We start from the raw sequence: 2,979 nt of genomic DNA on the forward strand, positions 1-2,979 counted from the left end.
CTCGATCTCCTGACCTCGTGATCCGCCCATCTCGGCCTCCCAAAGTGCTGGGATTACAGGCTTGAGCTACCGCGCCCGGCGTCAGTAAGATTCTTTTTGCACAGAACTGTTATTAGCAAAATGTTTACAGAAGACAAAATTAAAAACTAATTGAACATCTAAACTTCTGTTAAGAGTTGAAAGTTGGCCGGGCACAGTGGCTCACGCCTGTAATCCCAGCACTTTGGGAGGCCAAGGCAGGCAGATCACCTGAGGTCGGGAGTTCAAGACCAGCCTGACCAACATGGAGAAACCCCTTCTCTACTAAAAATACAAAAATTGAGAAGTTTCCCCCTTGGGCAGTGGTGGAGGTGGTAACCGCGATAGTAGCAGCTCCGGTGGCAGCAACAGTGACTATGAGAGATGGCAGCAGCTGCAGCAGGACCTGCAACATCCCAGAGGTTTTTCCAAAGCTGCTTGGATGCTGTAATAGACGAGGACCCCCAAGCGGTGTTAGAGTTGCTGACTAAGGCTTTGGAACAGAAACCAGATGATGCACAATATTCGTGTCAAAGAGGTTATTGTCACATTCTTCTTCGGAATTACTGTGTTGCTGTTGCTGATGCAAAGAAGTCTGTCGAACTCAATCCAAATAATTACACTGCTATGTTGAGAAAAGGAATATGTGAATATTATGAAAAAAACTATGCTGCTGCCCTAGAAATTTTTACAGAAGGACAAAAATTAGTGCAGATGCTAATTTCAGTGTCTGGATTAAAAGATGTCAAGAAGCTCAGAATGGTTCAGAATCTGAGGTGTGGACGCATCAGTCAAAAATCAAATGTGACTGGTATCAATCTCAAGTAGTCATTACACTTATGATCAAGAATGTTCAGAAGAATGATGTAAATGTGGACTTTTCAGAAAGAGTGATCTGCTTTGGTTAAACTTCCTTCTGGGGAGGATCACAATTTGAAACTGGAACTTCATCCTGTAATACCAGAACAGAGCACATTGAAAGTAGTTTCAACAAAGATTGAAATTAAACTGAAAAAGCCAGAGGCTGTGAGATGGGAAAAGCTAGAGGGGCAAGGAGATGTGCCTATGCCAAAACGATTCATAGCAGGTGTAAAGAGCCTATCTATATCCATCATCATCTCCTTATACAAGAAACTGGGATAAATTAGTGGGTGAAATCAAAGAAGAAGAAAAGAATGAAAAGTTGGAGGGAAATGCAGCTTTAAATGTTATTTCAGCAGATCTATTCAGATGGTTCTCATGAAATGTGCCATGAACAAATCCTTTATGGAGTCTGGTGGTACAGTTTTGAGTGCCAACTGGTCTGATGTAGGTGAAAAGGAAGTTGAAATCAATCCTCCTGATGATAAGGAATGGAAAAAGTGCTAAATAAATTAATTTGTTCTCACAAAAAAAAAAACACACAAAAATTAGCCAGGCATGGGCCTGTAATCTCAGCTACTCGGAAGGCCAAGGCAGGAGAATTGCTTGAACCCGGGAGGCAGAGGTTGCAGTGAGCCAAGATCATGCTATGGCCCCCCCGCCTGAGCAACAAGAACAAAAAACCCTATCCCAAAAAAAAAAAAAAAAAAAAAAAAGTTGAAGGTTGGCAAATTTAACATTTTTGGATTATTGTAGACAAATTGGCATGAATTTTTTTCTTTAGAAATTTTATTTTACTTTTTTTTTCGAGACAGAGTCTTGCTGTGTTTTCCAGGTTGGAGTGCAGTGGCGTGATCTCTCACTGCAACCTCTGCCTCCTGGGTTCAAGCGATTCTCCTGACTTGGCCTCCTGAGTAACTGGGACTACAGGCATACACCACCACGCCCAGCTAATTTTTGTATTTTTAGTAGTGACGGGGTTTCACCGTGCTAGCCAGGCTGGTCTCGAACTCCTAATCTCAGGTGATGGGCCTGCCTCAGCCTCCCTTAGTTCTGGGATTACTGGCATGAGCCACCATGCCTGGCCTCTTGAAATTTAAAAATCTCGGCTACTCTGGGCATACTGCCTGTGGGGTAGCCCTGCTCTCCAAGGACCATTACAAAAAAAAAAATAGATATTTAGTATATACTTTCCCATATTCAGTTTGTTGAAAGAAATTACATTATTAGCTGGGTATGGTGGCTCACGACCGTAATCCCATCACTTTCGGAGTCCAAGGCAGGCAGATCACCTGAGGTCAGGAGTTCGAGACCAGCTTGGCTAATATGGTGAAACCCCATCTCTACTAAAACAACAAAATTAGGCGGGTGTGGTGGTGCATCCCTGTAGTCCTAGCTACTCGGGAGGCTGAGGCAGGAGAATCGCTTGCACCCGGGAAGTGGAGGTTGCAGTGAGCAGAGATCATGCCATTGCACTCCAGCCTGGGTGACAAGCACGAAACTCCATATCAAAAAAAAAAAAAATTACATTTTTTTTTAATTTTTATTTTCATTTTTATTTGTTTATTTTTTTGGAGACAGAGTTTTGCTCTTGTTTCCCAGGCTGGAGTGCAATGGCATGATCTCAGCTCACTGCAACCTCCGCCTCCAAGGTTCAAGTGATTCTTCTGCCTCAGCCTTCCAAGTAGCTGGGATTACAGGCATGTGCCACCACACCTGAGTAACTTTTTGTATCATTATTGGATTTTTTAAGCAAATTTTTCAAATGTTTACTGTGAAGCTACTTTGCAAATTTATTTTTCTTTGACAAATGGTGACTGACTGGATTTACCCTCATTTTAGCCTTTTTTAATAAGGGTTAAACTATTTCAGATATTTGGTTTAGATTTCTTTAACTCACAGGATCTATGGCTTGACAAATTTTAATGCGCAGTCTTGCATAGCTTGTTGTAACTTGGTGCTTGAAGAAAATGTTTACTCCTTTCTTTTCCTTTCCTTTTTTTTTTTTTTTTTTTTTTCTTCTTCTTTTTTTATCTTCTTTTCCAAGGGTTGGCATTCTGGGGACCTAGAGCTAGTTCCTTCAGCATGTGAAGGGGAGAG

The 2,979-nt window shown here is 41.9% G+C and overlaps 1 pseudogene; it reads left to right on the plus strand.

Moving 5' to 3' along the window:
- Positions 1–263: 263 nt before the first annotated feature.
- Positions 264–1,401, plus strand: LOC108539181 (protein SGT1 homolog pseudogene; annotated as a pseudogene).
- Positions 1,402–2,979: the final 1,578 nt, after the last annotated feature.

This window comes from Rhinopithecus bieti, unplaced genomic scaffold, assembly GCF_001698545.2.
Source record: "Rhinopithecus bieti isolate Rb0 unplaced genomic scaffold, ASM169854v2 scaffold_17429, whole genome shotgun sequence".
Lineage (NCBI taxonomy): Eukaryota > Metazoa > Chordata > Mammalia > Primates > Cercopithecidae > Rhinopithecus > Rhinopithecus bieti.